At 39.4% G+C, this 22,409-nt stretch overlaps 1 protein-coding gene across 3 annotated transcripts in view; it reads left to right on the top strand.

Moving 5' to 3' along the window:
- The window catches only part of FBXO10 (F-box protein 10), a 97,369-nt gene that overhangs the window by 272 nt on the left and 74,688 nt on the right, over positions 1–22,409 (top strand). For all 3 annotated transcript variants that reach the window (XM_027859081.1, XM_027859080.1, XM_027859079.1), the window contains exon 2: positions 11,070–11,158. The gene's annotated coding sequence lies outside the window, so the exon portion shown is untranslated. The remainder of the gene's footprint in view (positions 1–11,069; positions 11,159–22,409) is intronic.

Raw genomic sequence — 22,409 nt, 5'->3', positions numbered from 1 at the left:
TGTCTGTCTCCGTGTGCTTGGCTTGTCTCTGTGTCTCTCTGTGCTTTCTGTGCCTCTCTCTGTGTGTTTGTGTTGTCTCTGTGTCTCTCTTTGTCTCTGTCTCTGTGTATCAGTTTCAGTGTGCTTGTGTTGTCTCTGTGTCACTTTCTCTCTGTCTCCGTGTGCTTGTGATGTCTCTGGGTCTCTCTGTGTCTCTCTTTGTTTCTGTCAGTGCCTGTCTCTGTGTATCTTTCTCTGTGTGCTTGTGTTGTCTCTGTATCTCTCATTGTCTCTGTCTGTGCCTGTCTCTGTATATCTGCCTATGTGTGCTTGTGTTGTCTCTGTGCTTTCTGTGCTTCTCTCTGTGTGTTTGTGTTGTCTCTGTGTCTCTCTCTGTGACTCTGTCTTTCCGTACCTCTGTCTGTGTCTTAATGTACCTCCGTCTGTCCCTGTATCCCTCTGTCTATGTCTCTGCCTCTGTTTCTATCTCTCTGTGCCTCTCTCTACTCTGTCTCTGTGTCTGTCTGTGTGCCTCCCTATCTCCTTGAGTTTCATTATCTCTGTGTCTTTCTTGGTATGTCTGCCAATCTCTGCCTGTCATTGTGTACGTCTGTAGCTCGGTCTGAGTCTGTCTCGGTGCATCTCTCTTTGCCTCTTTGTCTCTCTGTGCCTCTGTCTGTGCTTAGCTAGCTAGCTTAACCTCTATGTGTGTCTGAGTCTCTGTGTCTGCTTCTTATGCGCCTCAGTCTTCATCTGTCCCTGGGTGTTTTTTTTGTCTCTGTGTCTCTCTGTGTGTCTATTTGTGCACCTCTCTATGTCTATCTCTGTGTTCCTGTCTGTAACTCAGTATTAGTCTGTCCCTGGTTGTCTGTGTCTCTCCGTGCCCATTTATCTGTCTCTGATTCTCCATGTTTGTGTGTCTGTGCTTATCTTTGTGTGTCTGTCTGTCTGTGCCTCGGTCTGTCTCTATCTTTGTGCGTCTGTATCTCAGACTATGTCTATCTCTGCATCTATCTGTGTCTCTGTCTCTTCCTGTTTCTCTGCATCTGTCTCTGTCTGCTAATATATGTTTCTGATTCTCTGAGCTTCTTTGTCTCTGATTCTCTGTGTCTGTGACTGTCTCTGTATCTGTGTCTCTGTAACTACGCTCATCTCTCTGTGTGACTCTGTCTGGAGATGTGTTTTTGTTTGTCTTTGGGGCAGTGTGTCTGTATTTTTGCTTGTGTGCTGATGTGGAGACACTTTACATGGATTTTAGATTGTCAGGGCAGTCAGGAAAGTGTGCCTGAACTCCATATAGAGAAGCTAGTTATGCTTAAATGGAAGAAGATTGGTTTCCTATTTTAATTTTTGTTCTCAGATTTTCATAAAATATTGCTGAGGTTGAAACAAAATTTGTGTAATTCTGCTAATTTCAATGAAAAAGGAGCATGTTTGAATAGTAATTTCTTTTTGCTGTATTTCTCTGTCTCCCTCAGGAGGTCATGATTTGACCCTGTGAGGAGAATGCAAGGCAGAAAACATAAGCGCAGATACACGTAGAGTAGTGTTTGTTCATTGGACAAATATAGACTGTTCTTCCAAAGGTGGTGATTATGGAGAGACTTAACTTGTTTTGCTTTTTCATTGTTTCATCTAATGGTTTCCCTCAAGTCTTTTAAAAGAAGACAAATTCCATTCACAGAGTAATTTCAGCACATGGAACATTTTGGTGAATCTGTTATTTTATTTTTTCTTTTAAAAATAGATTTTGTGTTGGGAAATGGCTTTCCAAGTTTTTGTTCTTTATGAGGAGTGTTTACAAGTAATTTTTATTTATGTAGCTTATGTGAACTAATCGAATAGGAAAGCTTAGAACTAGAGACTTTAAAAAAGTTTAAAAGTACTTGGTGATTTTAGCAGTTTAGATTTAGAACTGGAAGGGACCTTAAAGGCCATCAAATCCAACCCCCTCATTTTTCAGATGATATTCATCTGATAGCCCAGGAAGTCTTAACCTTTTTTATGTCATGAACTCCTGGTGAAATGTAATGTTTTTAAAATGCATAAAATAAAATACATGAGTTACAAAAGAAACTAATTGTTTTGAAATGTAGTTGCCAAAATATATATATATTTTTAAAGTTGATGGACCCTGGGTTAAGAACCTCTGTCCAATCTAAACTTCTCATTTTTTGGGTAAGGAATTGTGGCCATAGAATTTAAGTGATCTGCTCAAAGGCACAGAGATACTTGATGACAATTAGAATTAGAACCCAGGTCTTCTAGTCCCCAGTCAAATTCTCTTTCTGTTTCAGTCTGAGAGGTTGAGACCTCTCAAAGACCAGAATACAGGACGACGTTGTCTGAAATGAATTCACAGACTCAAGCATTCTTTGAGTCAAGTTGGCAAAGATTTATTGTTATGCTTTTCAGTGGGCAAGGATTCTTAAGAAACCTGTGAGAGACTGAGGATTGAATTAGAGTTTATATGGAAAAGGGCATAGGAAAGGAATGCCAGGGATACTGAGTAGGTAATCTAAAGATCCAGGTGTCTTTGGGAGCTATGTATGGGAAAGTGTAGGGAGTGTACCAGACAGGGAGGGAGATGTCAGAGGATCTTGGGAATCTGGTGGGAGGAAGAGTCCCGGGCCAGCCAGGGACAAAACTCCTTGGACCAGACAAGATACCCCTCTCTCTCTGTCCTGATTAGAGAATGCTCTGCAACAAGGGAAAGTTTTTTCACAAGACAGGAGCTTACTAAGGAATTGGGAGGCTTCCAGAGACATGATATTAGGGCTAGGAGCAGCCCAGCATTCTCTCACCCAGCTTTGTGTAACTGCATCAGGGAGAGAGATAAGTGTTTTGCTGAGGCCCACTCATGAGTAATTGCCAGGCACAGTGTCCTTGGGCTGGGGAAAAACTGCCAGGGATAGTGTTTCTGAGGCTAGGGAGAAATTGGGGTCCAAGCAAGGTGCCCAAGCACCCCATCATTTCCACTATACTAAACAGTCTCCAAAACATGTTTTAAGGTTATTTTAGTTTTGCATTTGGTTTTTGGGCCACTAACCAGTATGTAATGAGCACTAGGAGGAATAGGATAAATAAGTCATGATTCCTGCCCTTAAGGAGCTAACACCTGCAAACAGAGAAATGTAATATAAATTAAAATATAAGTACTTAAGAGGAGTGTAGTGCATGTCGACCTGAAAGTTGGTTAAAGAGACAACAAGCTAGGAGATAAGTAAATACATATTATTTTATTCCCTTAAGTTAGTGCATGTACATGGAATCAGAGCTTTAACTCTGACTGACTCAAGCAATTGTAGGAGGACATTTAAACCCTGACTCAGGATGTCACTGTTACTCAAAAAAAAAAAAAAAAAAATACAGCCTCCATGTGTTTTTCAACATATAGCATGGGAAAGGAAGTTTCTTAGTTGAATAGGTTGTAAATACAATAAAATAGGCGAATGTCAAAGTGTCAATTGAAATTATAGATCCAGGATATCTGTGTTTCCCCTACATAACATATGTCCATAGGATTCAAAGATAAGAAAAGTCCCACTGTTCAAGAGAGTGTCCAGTCCCAGGTGTCCTGTGCTTAGTGATCACAAACAGGAAGAATGCTGGTCAGTTCCATCTGGTCCGGTAGTTACTGACACAGGAAGAGGCATTTTTAGTTCACTCAGAAAAGATTAATTCAAGTATTTGGCCCTTATTGCGGCTGAATTGATCTTAAATGATTATCAAGGGCTATGAGATCCTGTAGGGGAGAGATCACTTGAGCTGGGCATTGGGAGAAATGAGAGGAATTAGGGAAGACTTAGGAGCTGGCATTTGACCCTGGTCCTGAATGGGTGGGGACGACATTCTAGGAAAAGGGAATTCCATGGGTGGGGAACCTGCAGCCTGGAGGCCACATGTGGCCTTCTAGGTCCTTGGGTGCAGCCTTTTGCCTGAGTCCAAGTTTTACGGAAGAAATCCTTTTATTAAGGGGATTTGTTCTGTGAAGTTTGGATTCAGTCAAAGGGCTACACCTGAGGACCTAGAGGGTCACATGTGGCCTCAAGGCCGCAAGTTCTCCACCCCTGCCAGCATAAACCAAAGGTACAGAGAAAGGAAAGCCAGACTCCATTTAGGGGTTACCCTGTAATTTGGTTTCGTTAGAGTGTGGTACCCCTACAGAGAGGACTGAGAGATAAAGCTAGGAAAGAGGTTGGAGCCAGAGCTGGAGGCCCTTGAATCCCAGATTAAGGAATTTGTATTTTGTTTTGTAGCTATAAGGTGCCATTAAAGGTTTCTGAGCAGTTGCCTTGCCGAAGGTTGTAAACTCGTTAGTGGCAGAGAAGGGTCTTAGCACTGTACAAAATGAAATATCTAGTCAAGAAGTTTATAATTTTACACTCTGTCTACACAGGACACTTCCTCTGATACAGAGGTGAAAGAATCATCCTGATGGCTAGGGTTCTTGCCGTAAATGCTAAATTTATTCAGTTGATGTGGGAGCCTGCCTGGTAACAGAAGTAGATGGACTCTGGTTGGCTAATCAGTGAAAATGCATTCCCTTCTTTTCCACCCCCAGAGTGTTTGGTGAGTGGGAACAAAATTCTGCAAGGTTTTACTCTTTAATATTGCAGAGAACCATTTAATTTCATAAACATTCATTATGCACTATGCTTGTTATAGAGGAAAACACAAAAGTAAGAAAGATCTGATCCTTCCCTTTAAGGACTTTACCACAATCTGGGGGAGGAGGAGGAGGAGGTATGGAGAGATAGTATGTAAATGGATCATATATGAAATCTGAAGAAGGTTAATAATGTGCTTCTTATATATGAAGATGGCATGACACCTCCCATCAAGCACTTTGGCAAAATCATTTAAACTTTTGATTCAGGTCAGGTTTAAAAATAATATGAAGGGGGCAACACCTTTTAATAGAATAACAGAACAACAGGACATTAGAATGGAAAGATGATTTTTTTAAACAACTGACAAATACCTCAAAGATCATCTATTATGTGTTGTCTCTCCTTGTCTCCCTGTAGTCGCTTTGATTGCCACGCAGGCTGGATTGGTCGACATTCAAGATACACATACTAGTTTGGCCATGGAGTACTGTACCTAAACTCTGTATGAGGATGCTAGTTAAAGCTTAAATGGAATAAGACTGGCTTTCTATTTCAGCTTCTTTTGATAGACTTTCACAAAATGTTGATTTCTTAGGTTAAACAAAATTTGAGTGACTCAGTGCTTATTCTGACGCCCTCCCCAAAAAAAAGAGCACATCTAGTCAAACTCCTTTGTTTTCTAGATGCAGAGACCAAGGAGTGACCAACTCTGGCTTGTATAGTGTCACAGTTAGTGGCTGCCAAGGAGTTAAAATTCTGTTTTCTTGACTGCTAATTCTTTGCACTTATGCTCCCACACACACACACATATATACATATATCATATATAGTAGCTATCTAAATACTTTTCTGCTTCACTCACAATATTAAAATTTGGCTCCCTTAAAGGCAGCCCAAGACAGACAACACAAGTGTGAATGTTAAATGCAGAAAAAATGAAGCATCTTTCCCCACTGGATACACAGGGGTGCACACACAGACACACACACACCCCTGTTTTCTAGAGGGGGAAACTTCATCTTATTTCTTCCAATTTTGTTATCTTTTTGTTTTCTTTAAATTAATTTATTAGTTATTGCTGTTTGGACCACAAAAGTAAAAAGTGTAGAAAAAAAAGTGTAGTGGCTAGGTTTGGAAGGAAAACAAGGTATTAGGAAAGAATGTCAGGAAGAATGAAATAATGAAGGAGAAAGAAAAAGAAAAGACATAAGAGAACACTTAGCCCATTTGTGTGCATTGTGTTTGTTTACTAACCTGACCATGCAAATTAATTTGGGCCTGGAAGGAAAGAAAATAGAGCAGACCAGAATGATGTCAGACTGTGTGTAGCTGAGTATTTTTGTATAAATAGAAAATCCAAACCTGAATATAATTAATTCTGTACTGTGATGTGCACTATCATAAGATACATTGTTGCCACCCAGTTCAGGTTGGGAAGAGGTGGCTAAATCTTTGAAGACAAGTAATTTGGACCTTGCTTTAAGCTAAATAGGTCCCTGCCGACCTCGTGATAAGGCTACTTTTCTCACTAAAAAAACAGTTAACATTTTAATTGAAATTCCCTTTTTTTTTTCTTGGAAGACTAAAGTAGATGAAATAAATTTTTGTTCTCTTAGATTATATTCCTTTTTTCCATAGGAAATTGTAGAATTTAGAGCAGGAAAAGGCCTTAGAGATCATCTTGTCCAACTTGTCATTTTACAGATGAGGAAACTGAAGGCCAAAGGTTAAGTGAGTTGCCCAAGGTCACACAGCTAATAAGTGGTAAGTGTCCGAGGCTGGATTTGAACTCAGGTCCTCCTGACTCCAAGGCTAGTATCTGAACTGGGATTTAAACCCTGATTTGGCTACCAACCCACTGGGTTTTTTTTTTTCCTAACAGTTCATTGCAAGTTCAGAAATCAGAAAAATGTCTCTAGATAAAAATAATGTAAAAGTAATAAAGAATGTGAGTCTTTAAAGTGGAAGTAAGTAAAGCTGAGAGGAAGGAGACTGCTCCTGCCCAGTCCTCAGCAGAGATAAGCACTTCTGGATCGTGAGGCTTTTCTGTGGGTCAGTTGTTGTTGTTTATTCTCCAAGAGAACCAATGATATCAGCAGGGTGATGTCTTGACTTACAAGAGAATTGGATTTAAGTGAGGCAGAGCTGTGCAGAGTCATCAGTCTCACTCTCTCCTCCAGAGTCATCAGAGTCCAGTGGCAGGACATAGGTCAAAACGACTGGCCATGGCCCTGGATACAGTGGAAGACCTTGACCTTTTTACTTTGTTCAAGTACTTAAGTGTACTTAACATTATTGGGGCTGTCATTCATAAGTTACGTTGGTATTTTTTAAAAGCACCAATAAAACAACTAAAAGATAAAAAGTATACCAATAATGGGGTGTGGGCGTACACAAAGAGAGAAACAGAGAGATAGAAATAGACATATAGAGACAGAGGCAAAAAGAAAAAGACAAAGAGATAGAGTCAGAAACAGACTGAGACATTGAGTCAGAGAGAGAGAGAGAGAGAGAAAGAGAGAATCAAACCATGACCTTATACTTGAGAATGTCCTTAAATTAAAATGAAAATAAAAAGATGAGATATGTCACCCAGCACAGCTGAGAAGTGTCATTTTAAGTGATGTGTCAGAATCACAGATCTGTCACTACATATGCCACTCCATGGAAAAAAGCACAGATCATGAATTCATGAGAGTTTGTACTGTTCTCAACTTCTGAATGACATTAAAAATGGTGTGCCTAGAATGATCCTACACTTGGTTACTTATTTTAATGCTTCGTAATGGTTTAGAGTTCACCTTGGGCCTTCCAAGGCTAGACCCAATCAGTACACGGTCTGGCAAATGCTACTGAGAAAAGGCTCAGCATATGTGCTTGATGGTGAACTATATGTTGACCTTTCAAGGCTCACCTGAACATGCAAGTCCCCTGTTCTCCATTCACTTGATTGCCACCCAGCCACAGGCTCTCATCACCCTGGAACTGCTGCAGTACCTTTCACCTGCCCCAAGCCACTTCCCACTTCTCCACTGGGCTGCCAAAGTGATTTTCCTGAAAGTGCAATTGTGACCGTGTCGGCCCCACCCTTACTCAATAAATCAGTGTGGCTCCCAGTTACCTGCGGGATCAAATATAAACTTCTCTGTTTGACTTTTAAAGCCTGGCTCCCTCTTTCCAATCTTACATTTTACTTCCCTGAATGTAGCTAACAATCCAACAACACTGGCCTTCTTACTGTTGCTTGCACACAGCACCCCATCTCCTGGCTCTGCCTTCTCACTGACTGTCCTCCGAACCTGGAAGACTCCCTCCTCACTCCTGTCCCCCAGCTTCTCTCAAATCTCAGCTAAAATCTTAACTTCTGCCAGACATCTTTCCCCATTACTGCCTTCCCTCTGAAGCTGCCCCGAATTTGATCTGTATGAATCTTGGTTGTACACAGTTGTTTGCATGTTGTCTCCCCCATTAGACTGTGAGCAGCTTGAGGGCTGGGACTGTGTTTTTGCCTTTGTTTGTATCCCAGTGCTTAGCCCTTAATCGATGCTTGTTGACTTAACAGAGAAACTTACCATCAGCAGACTGGCTGTGTGGGGATGATTTTTGGGTCTTTTGGGGGTTTATTAATTCAGAAAGACCATCTGATAAGGCATGGAGGGGACTGTAAACAGCATTGGCAGAGGGGGTGCCCATACCAAGGGCCAAATGGGTAGATACCTGGATAAGTGACAGAGATAGTTGCTGCAAACAAGAAACAGTTTGTGTAGTAAAATGTCAGAGCTGTCCTACCAGCTTCATGAGCTTCATTCACCACACCATACATAAGATTCCCAATCATGAAACATTATTCAGTCTGTGTGTCAGTAAGGACCAAATGAAAAGCATCCACCTCCATATTTAATCACTGTGTTCCCAGCAACCCAAGTAGAATGTCAGAGTAGGTCCTTGATTTTAAACCAGTTATGTGAGCCCTTTGTTTCCAAGATCTCCAAGGTAATGAAAACGAAAGAGATCACTAAGCAAGGGAAAGCCAATGAAAGAGATCGCTAAGCAAGGGAAAGTGAAGTACAGAGAAAAGCAAGAGACATGTAATGACAAGACCACTGAATTTGAAGTCAGAGGGCCTCAGTTCAGTTCTTGACTTTGACTCTTTACTAGCTATATGACCTTGGGAAGGTTACTTAACTCCTAGGTCCTCACTTACCTCTTCAGCAAAATCTAGTTGTCCATTTTACTTCATTTCTCACTATTTCTTATGTCCTTCTTTTCCTTTCCTTTCTCATTGAAACCTAGCTCAGGCCATCACTGTTTTTCCCATTTCTTGTCATAACCTCCCAATCACCTTTTTTGTCTCCCATCTCCCCAGTCCATCCAACCTACTCTTGCCAAAGAAACGTTCCATACACAGAGCTCAGTTTGCATCACTCCCCTCCTTTAAAACCTTCAATTACTCCCCATTGCCTACAGAATAAAGTCCAGATAAATATGTGTATGTATATATACATATACATAGATATTTATAAACATATACACATACCACTTGTACAAATATATGTAAGACCGTCCTATGCTTATTTCCACTTGTCGTCTGTTTCTCTGAAAGTGGATAGCGTCTTCTGTCATAAGTCCAACCCTTTCTGTGTTTTTCTAAATTAACCAACCAGCTCATCATTTCCTGTACCATAGCAATATTCCAACCAAATCACATCCTATTTGAGAGATTGTCTATGAAAGTTTTCCCCAATTTTCTGCATTCCTTCTATTCTTGGCTCCATAGGTTTTATTTATACAAGAAATTTTTAATTTAAAATAATCAAAATCATCCATTTTGCACTTCAGCAACGCTCTCACCTTATAATATAGTTTAGGGTCTGAGACTACTGAGTCTCCTTCCTTTACATCTTTTTCCCCTCATTCTTTGAAGTTCCTGACCTTTTGTTCTTCCAAATGAACTTTGGTATTATTTTTTCTAACTCAGTAAGATTTTTTTTAGTAATTTAATTGGAATGGCATTGAATAAATAGATTAGTTAGGTTAAATTGTCATTTTACAATTATATTGGCTTTACCTATCCATGAACAATAAATATTACTTAAGTTATTTAGATCTTACTTTGTTTGTATAAAAAGCGTTTTATGTTTATGTTCATTAAATTCCTGTGTCTGTTTTGGCAGGTATACATACTCTCAGGTATTTTGTACTGTCTAGTTCTGACTCCAACTTTTCAAGCCTCATCTCTCACTACTCCCCTTTGTGCATCCTCAGCATGTAAGTAAGTAAGCACTACCTACTGTTCCTCAAACAGCACTTACAGGCCTCTGTGACTTTGCCCACTCACTTTCTTGTGCCTGGAATGTCTTTTCTCTTTCCCCTCCCCATCTGTACTCATTGTAATCTTTCCCATTCTTTAAGACACAGTTCTTTTTCACTTCCTCCATGAAACCTGCCTTCCAGAAGTGATCTCTTTCACTCTCATCTGAATTAGAATATTTAGTCTTTCATGCACTTGTTCTGTATTTGTAGAAATATTTTATCTCGTCTACCAGAATAACGTATAAGCTTCTCTTGGACTGAGACCATGTCTTTTTCATCATTTTGTCCTCACTCTCCTAGTACAATACTTTGCTAATGACCATTCATAATAGATATTTGTTGAATGAATGTATATATCCCTTACCATACATATGCTTAGCACAGTGGCTGGCACATAGGAAATACTTAATAAATGCATTTTTTTACTTGTTGACTTACCAAATTTAGTGTAAGAAAATAGCTCCTTTTTTTTGGCTATGACTAATTAGATTCTATGTTTTCCTTCTCATTTTTTTATTTAAAAATCCCTTTTATACTAATGCAGTCCCATAAATTAACCAACAAATTCATTTTTCTTCTACAAATGTGGGAAATAAAGCTATAAAGAAATTGTCACTTGACCAGGAATGCACAAGTCAGTGTGAGAGCTAATTGTAGGTCCTGGTCCAGGCTTTCGATGAATCATTACCTAACAAAGGTAGAACTTTTCATGCTGGGTCCTTCCTTTTTAAAATTTCTCCAGCTAAAAGCTTTATTTTATTTGAATGAAGGGCATTCAGTTCTACTCTGCTTTGGCTTTACCTAACTGCATTTCTTTAAAGCATGGGGAACTGTGTTTCTGCAGGGATTTCCATAACTAGGTAACAGTTTTTTTCATCCTTCATGTTTTCTCTCTACCTTTTGCCATGGGAGCCTCTGAGCTGTGGAATTAAAATTGAAGGAGTAGCTAGCCTATGTCTCTGAGGGATCCTGTACGTGGAGTCTGATGCTGGTGAGTAGTTTGAAAAACAACAACAGCCAGCACTTGCTCAGTGTGAGGATGTAAGAAATACAGAAGTGTGGCCAGAACTGATTACATTTTCCTTAAGTTTCCCAAGGGTCTTCAAGCCAAGGGCTTTAAGTTTACAGTCTTTCTAACCTCTCTCTGGAACTGCATGCTTTCAGATCCCCTGGAGTCCCGCAGCTGTAATGGAGAGAGAAAGATGATTGGGTCTTCTCCAGGGGACTGTTGACAAGCTTGGGAATCTAACAGGGTGAGTCATAAACGACCTTCCCCAAAGGAAGCTAGTGTAATTTATACACATCAGGGAACATCAGAACTCCTTCTCTCTCTCCTTCTCCTTCTCCCTGTCCCTCTCCTTCTCCCCATCCTTCTCCTCCTCCTCCTTCTTCTCCTCTCTCTCTGTCTCTCTCTCTGTCTTCTTGCCCCTTTGGATATAGGAGCTACCTAACTTATTTTAAAAAATTTTAATTTTTATTGATATCTTTTGTTTTTACATCATCTTCATCTCTGTATATATCCTTCCCCCTCACTCAGTGAAGCATCTTTATTTAAAAAAAAAATTGTGAAATTAACATATCAACCAGATCTGACAGTTTATGCAAAAAAGGAAAGAAAGTACATTTCCTCATCTCTTCTTTGGGGAAAAGCTTGGTCATTATAGTTGCATTCAGTTTCAGGAAGTTAGTTTTGGTTGTTCTTTCAATTTACATTGTTTTAGTTATTGTATATATTATTTTCCTAATTCCTCTTCACTCTGCATTAATTCACATGACTAACCATGCTTTTCTGAATTCTTCATATTTGTGTTTCTTATGGAACAGTAGTAATATCTCATTCCATTCATGTACCATAATTTGTTTAGCCATTTCCCAACTGATGAGCATTTGTTTCTAGTTCTTTATTGCCACCAAAAGTGACATCCAATTTATGAACAAATTGTATTTCAAAATTCTATTTCTAACTGGGTTTAGAACTTGGAATATATTTTCTCACAGAAACAATGTTATAAATGCTTAGTTTACCAGGACAACCCACGAAGACATATATCTGAAATGTTGTATTAGTATTATTAATACTTTTCTGGAAAATCTTCTGTCCATCAATTTTACCTTTTGAATTAATGATGAGAGCCAAGAAAGAGGGAAAGGGGAGAAGGCCTCCAAATGGGCAAAAGCCAAAGTCACTAACGCGCATACATCTTACTCATAAAACAACCCCTCAAGACTTTAAAAACTCTTTACTTTTTCCACATTATTCTAATACAATTGAATCCAAGCCTTCATCTGATTAGAAGTAGGAGAGAAGTTGCTGTAGGCAGATATATTGACAGCAGAGAGATGGTGATATTATAGATTGGGCGTTTGGAGACCAAGGTTCTAGTCCTCCCTTTACTATTTCTCACAGCATTACTTTGGCCACCTTATGTTATCTCTCTGGACCTCAGTTTCCTAATCTGTAACTTGATGGTGCTGAGTTACGTGACCTCTAAGATTCTTTCCAGAAGCCCTGGTTAGAACCTGAAAACACAGGAAGAAAGAGAAACTATTAAAAGCAATCAAAAAGGCAAAAGTTTGGAGTTGTATTGTAGGAGCAAACAATCCTATATACATCATAGACCTTGTAAGGCAAATGCTATTAAGTGGTGACAGTATGTTATAGACAAGCTGGAAACTACTGGTAGAGAGATCAGTGGCATGTTTGAGAAAGTGTTTAACTTTCACCTTAATATGAGATAGTGCCTTTATCTCCCTATGCCGTAAGCTAAGAGATGTTTCTGAGGATGTTGTGACCATATCTTTTAAGTATTATCATCATGAAAAACTTTAATCAAGCACCAGTCTGTACACATCATTGTGCTTGGTGTAATACAAAATAAATTAAATAGATGTTATTTCTGTTCTCCAGCTTCCTGACTATGAAAACACATATATCAAGGCCATAGAAACAAGTAATTATACAATGAGTAAATAATATGGGTGAAATCAGTATTGCCATAATTTGTAGCATTTGGATGGTGTACATGTGATGAATCTCAGGAGGGTTAGATATTCAGATAATGTGTATCCTTGATGTGGGAAGGGCAGTGGACAATGACTTTCCTTGAAGAAAACTTCTGAGGGAAGGCTTATTACAGGAACACACAGGCCTTCCAGTGATGTTTGAGGGCATGACTAACAGGAGAGAATGTGATGAACCAGGGTCTAAGGAAGGGTATTCAAAGTACGGAGGTAGATTTTGGAAGAATGATGATTGAATAAAAGAGGCTTTGAGTAAATTTTTGTGACGAAAAGATAAACTGGGGAGCAGGAAGAGAGGAGAGAAATGAAGTCTGTAGAGATCACACAGAGGATACAACTATTGGTGCTGATCAAAATTTGTGGTCCCCTACAACAACCTGTAGAACAGAAGTTCTCAACCTGGTTCAGTGGACACGTTTTCAAAAACATTTTAATAATTATCTTTCAATATAATTGATTTTCTTTGCATTCCTATGGATTTTCTTTTATGCATTTAAAAACATGGTTCCATGATTGCACATATATAAGCTATATCAAATTGCTTACCATCTTAGGGAGGGGGGAGGTGAGAGAAAGAGGAAGAAAACTGGGAACTCAAAATTTTTTCAAAATGAATGTTTAAAATTGTCTTTACATGTAATTGGAAAAGATAAAATACTATTTAAAAAGAAAAAAAATGGTTCCAAAGAATCCGAAAACTTTACCAAATTGCCAAAGGGGTCCATGATACAAAAATGGTTAAGAAATCCTGCTGTGGAGCAATAGGAGAAAAGCCACTCTCTGTGGGGGATGGTGCCCCCATAGAGACTGTGAAGTGGTCAAAAGAATACCAGGATTTTCTTCTTGGTTCTGTCAAATATTGTCATAGTATCTCACATTTAAATAGTTCTTTAAAGTATACTTTGTGACCCTGGGGAAGCCATATAACCTTTCTGCTGTAGGCAATTCTCGAAAATCATAAGTTGCAGAGATGGTGCCAACCTGTGTAAGTAGAGTGAGTTTCCCCTTCTGGGAATTCCCGTACCAATGCAAACCACAGGTCTAGGCTCTATCCCTTTTCACAGTTTACAGTGTGTTTGTCTTACAACAACCCTGTGACATAAAAAGTAAGATTTCATTAGTTATATCTTGTTGAGGGGTGGAAAGAAGTGTTAGATTTAAAGACAGTGCATAATGCAAAAATCACATATAGTCAAAATTACCTTTGAAAGTCTCTTAATTTGCCCATTAAGTACAATACAGTTTCTTTAAATAGTTGTAACTAAAAGGAGGATAGGGTCTCTTTAAAGGAAAGCAGATTGTATCAGAGAGCAGATGGGTGATTTGAGATGGTTGCTATGGAATCAAGTGAACATAAAATTTAGTTTTCATAACACCTAGTTATGCTATTGATTAGGGAAGAAGCTGGAACCAGAACTTCTACTCAAATGAAAAACAAAACAAAACAGAGAAAGCCTTAGCTGGCAGGAAATTTGATTAGAGAACAAAATGCTCCAGAAACAACTTTAGACATAGTTGTGAGTATAGGGTTGTGACCACATAATTGTTTTATCTTCTGGATTTACTATGAGGCAAATGAGGACACAAGGAAGTCCACAGCAAGGGCCTTCTGACTTACCAAGAATGCTAGGAAGGCCACCTAAGGTTGTCCTTTTTCTTAGTGCCCTCACCATAAGCAGAATGAATAGGTTGTCTGCGGATGTGGATAAAGGGGGAAAATCTAGAATCCTGCTTAGGCAGCTGCTGGTGGAAAATGAGACCACCCGGGGGAATGGCAGATTCAGGCACCTGTCTCATACTTGCTGTGAAAACCAAACTTTGTTTCCTTGGTTATTATAAATCCACTTGAGACATTCCCAGGCATAAACTCGGTGAATGGAACAGCCCAGAATCATCTTCACTGTTGACCTGGTTCTCTCTCTCCTCCTCCTCTGTCTTCCTCTGTCTCTTCCCACTCGCTGTAGATGAAATTAGATAAGTTAAATTATAATAACATAATAAATTAAATTATATGATGCAAACCATTGAATCTCCATGTTGAAGATGAGGAAATGGAGGTTTAGACTGACTGATGGATTTGTCCCTGATCACACAGTTAATAAATGCCTGAGCCAAGACTCAGATCCAGGTCTCCTGACTCCAAGTCTAGAGCGCCACGGATTCTATCATGCTGCTTCTCTAGCTTGAGTGACCTTGAACATGTCACATGTCCTACCACGGCCTTAATTTCCTCATCTGTAAAATAGGTGATTGGATTAGATGCTCTCCAAGGGCCTTTTTATTTGGCATACATTTAAATTGGACATCCCAAACTGGATGTCCTGTAGACGTCTTAAACTCAACATTTCCCAAACTGAACTCATTATCTTTCCCCCAACCCTACCCTCTTCATAACTTATCTATTACTGTCAAGGGTACCACCATCACCTAGAGGCTTGAAACCTAGGTGTGATATTTGACCTCTCACTTTTCTTCCTCCCACCCCCACCCCACATCAAATCTGTTGCTGTGTCTTGTCACTTGTACCTTTTCAACATCTCTATATATGCCCCCTTCTCTCCTCTGACGCTGCTACCGCCCTGGTGCAGTCAGTCAGTCAACAAACATTTATTGTGTTCCAGGCACTGTGCTAAGCTTTGGGCGTACAAATACAAGCAGGAAAAAAAAAGATAATCTCTGCTCTAAAGGAGCTTACGTTCTAATGGAGGAAGACAACGCGTAAAAGGAAGCAGAAAAGCGGGGAGGGATGGAGGTGCAAATGAAGGTACCCAAAGAGGGCTTTGTAGGCATTCCTGGTGCAGCCGCTGGCCTTGGTGCCCTCTGTTACTAGAGGTCCTGGGAGGAGCCATCCAAAAGGAGAGGCCACGGCAGTGCAGGGTACTTCCAATGTGGCCAGAGTAAGCTTCAGAATGAAGAGCTAGGGACTGGTGGAGGAAGTCTGAATTATAGCTACCTGTGCCCCAATCTCTATCCCAGGTCTGCTCTCATTCTCCTGGCTCCTGTGGTGGCAGGTACAGGGATCTCTGGGTTGAGACCATAGAGTGGGTTCTTGGTTGGGGAATCAATGAGATTATAGATCCGTTAGAGCAGAGGTATCAGACATGTGGCCCACAAGACTTCTGAGTGTGTGGCCTGAATTAAATTAAAATATTATTGGAATATGTTTAACAAAATAAATAAAAACTCAGCAAGACATAGGTAATATTAATATGTGGTTTTCTAAGTTACTAGGCTCTCACAGGGATCCTTATGTATGGTTTAGTGTTTCTTTTTGAGCTTAACACCAATGCATTAGAATATTGATATTTTTGTTTTGTTTTGTTTTTGAGTGAGGCATATGGGGTTAAGTGACTTGCCCAGAGTCATACAGCTAGTGAGTTTTTATGTGTCTGAGGCTGGATTTGAACTCAGGTCCTCCTGATTCTAGAGCCGGTACTCTATCCACTGCCCCACCTAGCTGCCCCCGGTATTTTTTTTTTTAATACCTGTCTATGTCATCTCCCCCAGCTAAACTGTAAGCTTCTTGAGATCAGGGACTGTTTTCACTTTTGTATCCCAGCACTTAATACAGTGCCTAGTATATAGTAGGTGCTGAATAAATGCTTAAATTAGTTGATTATGTAGGGAATATATAGAGACACCAGCACATAACATTTGAATTAAAATTGCTTGCTGTAGACCAAATAGCTTATAGAAAAATATATAATATGTAGTGTGACATATCAGGATTGTACTCTAGTATAGTAACTATACCATATTCCTCACACTCTGCTGGTGGAGAGCAGCTGGCCTCATGCATAACTTTCTTACCCCTGACCACAGGGACACTGCATGCCAGGCTGATGCCTGACTACTTAGTCCTGACACTTTGGGAGTGGTCTAATATACTTCTTCACCTCAGATCACGACATCCTTTGCAGTAGGTTGATATTCTCAGACTTTCTGACCAGCAGCCCCAGTTCTGAGCCCAAGAATAGCTCAGGCTGAATGGCCCCTAATGATTTAGATATTGTGGGTGTCCTCTGTTCCTGGTAACCTCTACAGCTGGAGTATTAGGCAGGAAAAGTATGTTGTTACTGTTGCCTGCTTTTCTCTGTGTCTTTTTGAGCTGAGCCTGAGTGATGTATTAGTTGTAAATCTCTACATCTTCATCTTCAGGGACTCCAAAGCATAGTTCAGTAGGCCGCTGTGGCTCTCACCCAAGCATCAATAGGCATGGCGTAAAGCCCACTTCTATTGCTATAAAAAGCACATGCTAAAAAGACTGTGCTGATAGAATGGATTACCATCCCAGCATGTGTGTTCATCATTGTTCCATTAACACACTCCAGGATGTGCTGAAGGACAGTATGGTGTGATGCTGGACTATTTTATTTGTGCCAAACTCTTTGTTGAGCAGTTTGCTCTTTAAAAATCTCAACCTTGGGGGCAGCCAAGTGGTGCAGTGGATAGAGCTCCAGCCTTGGAATCAGGAGGACCTGAGTTCAAATCCAGCCTCAGATACGTAACACTTACAAGCTGTGTGTCACTTAACCCCATTGCCTAGCCCCCCCCCAAAAAAATCTCAGCCTTGATCAGAATGGATCCTGGAAGGAAAGCCATACACAAAAAGTACTTTTCATAACACCTAGGCTTTTGTGAAAGCCTTTGGTCCCTGGTCAAGTAGGCCTTGTGTTCTGGGTGAAGTAGTTCATCTCTAGTAAGATACTGCATGTTTTCTTCCTGTTCCCTTCCAAAGACAAGGAGTATATTTATATTAGCTTCAAAGGCTTGCTTCTTTCCACTCATGCTGTTCAAGTAAATAGCTTAAGTTAATAACTCTTTCTTTGAACTCACCAGGGCTAGATCTCTCACAATTTATAAATATCTCTTGCTTTCTTGGGCCAGTAGTCTATTCTGCACTAGCACCCAGATTTTCCAGAATCGTCATGGAAAGGCAGCTAGGTGGCACAGTGGATGGAATGCTGAATCTGGAGTTAGGAAGACCCCAGTTCAAAGCCAGACTCAGATACTTACTGTGTGACCCCAAGCAAGTCACTTAACCCCTGTTTGCTTCAGTTTCCTCATATGTAAATAGCACCTACTTTCCAAGGTTGTTGTGAGGATCAAATTAGATAATAATTGTAAAGCACATAGCACAATGCCTGGAACATGGTAGACGCTATGTAAATGTTAGCTGTTATTGTAATTATTATGATGATCAAATGAAATAACATGTGGAGAGCTTTGTTAGCTTTAAAGTGGTATATAAATGCTAGTTATTATTTTTAATAGCTTTGGATTAGTAGGCATTGAATAGTACCAGCTACCTTTGCATACCTTAAGTAAGTTGAGCAGTTATATTATGGTACAGTACTTCATTGCAAAACTCCAACTTTTTCTACTCCCTCAATAGTAGAGAGTTCTCTAAGGAACTAAGCTTGAATTCCCAAAGGTGATACCTCCCTTCTTTTGGCCTATTATCATTTCTTATAAATCTTCATTCTGAATCTGTGCTTGCCATAATCCATGGACAATATGGAAAAGGAAGAAACTTTTTTTTTTTTTTTGTATTAGCAGTTTCATTCCCTGTGCTTCACAGATCTCTTTTACTCCCTCCCAAATCCTTCCACAACATTAGAGTCACTAAGTTTTCTGATCCCGTTGGAGTAGGGAATCCACATCCTCCGGCAGGAAATGCAAGTGAAGCTCGTAGTAGGACAGTGCCACTGGCACTGTGCCGTCTCTGGCTGGCAAAATCCAACCTAGTGAAACCCCAGTCATTCTCGATTCTTCCCTTTCCCTCACTCTCCCGTATCTAAATTACTTGCGAAATCGTGATTGTTGTACTTCACTAATATCTTTTGTATCTGCTCCCTTTCTGTGCCTATCACCCTAATTCAGTCCCTTATCACATCTCACCTGGACTTTTACAGAGCCTCATAATTAGTCTCACTGCCTCTAGTCTCTCCCCTCTCCAATCCATTGTCAACACAGGAACCAAATTAATATTCTTAAAATGAATTTGACTAGGACACTCTCCTACCCAAAAATCTTTAGTGGATCTCTATTGCCTCTTCTCAACCTGACATTTAAAGCCATTCTAGGCTGGATTTTCAGACTCATATCATATGATTCACGTTCACACACTCTTGTGTTCTACCCAGCTAGCCTCCTTTCTGTTCATTTTACTCAGTGTTCCATATCTTATATCCATGCTTTTCTGAGACTGACATGTCTCCCCACCTCCTTAGAATGCCTGGCTTCCTTCCGAACTCAGCTCACGGGCTACTGCCTAATTGAAGCCTTTCCTGATCTTCAGTTGCAAGTGCTCTCTACTCATCCATGTGTATTTTTTATCTTCCCAGTAGAATGTGTAAGATTAAGCTCTTAGTGGGCAGGGCCAGTTTTCCTTACATATATAAATGCTTAAGAAATGTTTAATTTTTGAATGAATTATATTAGTGAATTTTTTACCTTTTATACTTGGAATTTAGTTCCAGCGGATAATCTCAGAATTTATCAAATACGACCCATGTGACCAAGTGATCATATCTATGCTTTCAGGTTTAGTATTCACTCAGTGTTTAAATAATATACAAAGGCTCTAGAATTAACAGTTGTTGGTTGGTAAGAAATCATTGGTCTCAAGTTTTCAGTCTTTTTTTCCTAAACTCAAACCATTCTTATGGTCTTGATGTAACTAAGTCAGTCAGTTAATCAATAAGCATTTATTAAAAATGTGTACCTTGTGACGGACACTAGGGGTGCAGAGAAAGGCAAAAACAGTTCTGCCATCAAGTAGTTCACTTTCAAATGTCGGAGACAATGCAAACAACTGTGCATAGGCAAGATATATACAATGTAAATGGAAGATGATCTTAGGGGAAAAGAACTAGAAGCCAGAGGCCTCTGGGAAAGCCTCCTTCAGAAGGGAGGATTTGAGCTTAGTCTCGAAGGAATCCAGGGAGGCTAAGAGGCTAAGAGACAGAAGTGAGGAAGGAAAGCATTCCAGCCCTCAGGACAGTCAGTGCAAAGAACCAGTCACAAGATGGAGAGTTGAGCGTGTGTAGACCAGCGTAGTTCAATTGTAAAGTACATTATGAAGAGCTTTAAATGTCAAACAGAGGAGTTTATGTTTGATCCTGGAGGTGAAAGGGAACCACTGGAATTTATTGAGTGGGTGGATCACATGGTCAGATCTGCACTTTAGGAAGATTGCTTTGACATCTGAGTAGAGAATGGATTAGAGTAGGGACAGACTTGAGAGTGGAGGACTAATTAGAAGGCTATTGTAATAGTCTAGAACGTTGGTGGTTAGGCCTGCTCAAAAGTGGCAGCTGTGTGAGGAGAAAGATGATGAGTAGGAGAGAGTCTGTAAAAATAGAAACAACAGGCCTTGCCAATAGATTGGACATTCAAAGTGAGTGTGAATGAGGAGAGTTTAAGTGACTAGGAGGATGGTGGTGTCTTAGACAGGAAGAGGAAAGTTGAGAAGAGGGAGGGTTTTGGAGAAAAGATAACAAGTTCCGTTTTGGACACATTGTTTTATATGCTTGTGGGACATCCATTTTGAGATGTCTAAAATTCAGTTGGTGATGGTGGACTGAAACTCATGAAAGAGTTTAGCAATAGATATATAGATCTAGGAATCACCTGCATAAAAATAATACTCGAACCAATGAGAACTGATGAGGGGGAAAAGTCCCAGCACAGAACCTTGGGGCAAACCCACAGAAAGATCCAGCAGAAGAGACTGAGAAGGAGTGGAGAACTGGAGGGAGCAGCATCATGCATGCCTAGAGAAGAGAAAACGTCCAAAAGGAGATGATTTTGGATTAAATTTGTTAGTGGATGTGATGATGTTATTAGCATTTAAAAAATCCCTCAGCCTTAGATATGTATTAGTGAAGTTATTTATTCATTTTCTATCCTATTTCTATTCTCACCTTTATTGTCTACATTTTCTAATTTATTTTTTCCTTTTTCTGATGTCTTTAGGTATAAATTTAATTCATTTGGCCTTTTTAAAATCTTCTTTTAAGTTAGAATAGTCAGTGCTATTAAGTGTGCCTCTAAAAACAGCTTCATATGTATCCCATAGGTTTTTTTTTAAAGTGATATTAGTGTTTTCTTGTAAATATCCTGTTGTCATTTTTCTAATTTCTTCTTTTGTTTATTATTCAACAACAATGATTGTTTAATAGATTATTTTTAGTTTCATAGAGCCTTGTACCATTTATTCATGTTATTTATTTCTATTTTTAGTGCATGGTGGTTTTAAAATAGAGTATGTAATATTTCTGCCTTTTTCAATTTATCCAGGGCTTCTTTATGGCTACGTATGTGATTATTTTTGTAAGATTTTCATTTGCCTGTGAAAAAGTTCATTTCCTGCTTCTATCATTTAATTTCTCCTTCTATACAGTTGCCTCCAGCTTATTAAATGAACTGTTCGTATCTATGCTTTCTTTGTTAATCTTTTTACTAGGTTTATCACATGTTAATAATGGAGTATTAAAACCATCACTATTCTGTATGTCCACTTATTTCTTCTTCTAGTCCTGTTAACTTTCCTTTTATGAAAGCCCTTTAGGTTCCAGTGAAATTGTCCCATGAAATGCCATGTTCCATCACCCCTTCTCTATGCCTTTCACAGTCATCTCTCCCATGCCTCCAATATACTACACTTCTTTCTACGCTTCTTAAAATTCTTAGCTTAGGTGTTACTTCCTATGTAAAACCTTTTCTGATCCCCCCCCCCCCCCAGTTATTAGTGTTTGCTCTCTCCTTCCTGAAGTTACTTTGTATTTACTTTTTAATGAAAATTTTTTTTTCAATTTTTGAGCATTTATAGCCTCTCCTTCCCCCACTGGAAAAAAGAGAAAAAATAAAATCTTTGTAACAAATATCCATAGTCACACAAAGGAAATTCTTGGCACTTAATAGACATTTATTGTTGAATTGTTTGATGACTTTCAGTAATTCTCTACTGGGGAGTAGAAGAGAATACTCTAGCTTTTCAGTGAGTACACTAATACAGCTGACATCATAATCTGCTGCCCTCTTTCTCTAATATTCATGGAGATTTATTAGTCTTTAATAAAAACTTAATAGTTTTAGCTACTGTTTGTGTCTTCCTCCATCATCTCAGATCCCCAGCCCCCTGGTTTAGGGTGACAGTTTTGAACACTATAATGGCCCTTATTTTCCTGCTTTATAGGATCTTCCAGGAAATAAATTATGCCATAGCAGAACCAGACTTGATTTTTTTCCTTTTTTGTTTAAAAATAATATTTTTTACTATTTCATAAAATCTTCACATTGGAAGGTACCTTAGAGTTCTTTTAGAGCAGGATTTGTTAAGTTGAGGTCTATGAACTTTGTTTTGTTTTGTTTTAATATATTTTGATATCTTGTTTTGGCATAATTGGTTTATTTTATGTATCCTGAGAAGGAGTCCACAGGCTTCACCAGACTGCCAAAGGGGTCCATGACACAAAA

The sequence above is a fragment of the Vombatus ursinus genome, unplaced genomic scaffold (assembly GCF_900497805.2).
Source record: "Vombatus ursinus unplaced genomic scaffold, bare-nosed wombat genome assembly UNPS02014158.1, whole genome shotgun sequence".
Classification (NCBI taxonomy): Eukaryota; Metazoa; Chordata; class Mammalia; order Diprotodontia; family Vombatidae; genus Vombatus; species Vombatus ursinus.
This window is presented reverse-complemented; position numbering and strand designations above follow the sequence as displayed.